The sequence below is a fragment of the Trachymyrmex septentrionalis genome, unplaced genomic scaffold (genome assembly GCF_001594115.1).
Source record: "Trachymyrmex septentrionalis isolate Tsep2-gDNA-1 unplaced genomic scaffold, Tsep1.0 scaffold202, whole genome shotgun sequence".
In the NCBI taxonomy this organism is placed as follows: Eukaryota; Metazoa; Arthropoda; class Insecta; order Hymenoptera; family Formicidae; genus Trachymyrmex; species Trachymyrmex septentrionalis.
Genome location: NW_017305203.1, coordinates 30441 through 31212, shown reverse-complemented (window position 1 = coordinate 31212; position 772 = coordinate 30441).

Genomic DNA, 772 nt, shown 5'->3' with positions numbered 1-772 from the left:
TGTTTGATTATTTACGTTTACATTTAAGAGTCTTTACATCGTTATTACATATATAAACATTATATATTGTTTATATATTAAAATTAGATGGAAAACAGGTTTTTTTTAGTAACAGAACTATTATCGGACTATTATTCTGAGTAAAGAGAACTTCATTTGAACTTTAGACTCTGGGCTATAAATTTCTTAAACTGGCTCTGGTATTGATATGTATACTATACAACTAATTCTTTCTGTTCTAAAAATTTTAAATTTTATTCTATAGTGCACCTTAAAGATGTATGTTAGACGTACAGTCCCTGCAAAGAAAATTAAATTTGGGAGTGTGTTTAATATTTACAAAAAAAAAACTTCAAATAAATTATATGAAAGTTGTGAAAATGAAATTATATTTTTGTTTAATAAAACATATTATTGTAGTTTATTTATTTTATTTGTTATTATTTTTACTGTTAAAAAAAATTAAAATTTAAAAAATGATAAAGAAATTTATATTTTTCTTTTAAGTATTTTAAATATTCAAAATAATTTATGCAAAGTTTTATTGCGATTTGCTGAGTTACAAGTATATAGAATAAATAAATATTTTATTTATTTATTGAACTAGTTCATGCATCGCAATATAACTCGCAATATAAATAATCTTGAATACATAATGTACTTAAATTAAAAAATTGAGATTTTTATCATTTATTTTATAATACATTTCCATATATTCTTATTGGAGCACAGATTAAAAAAAATATTGTTTATTAAAATAATTTCTGATCCA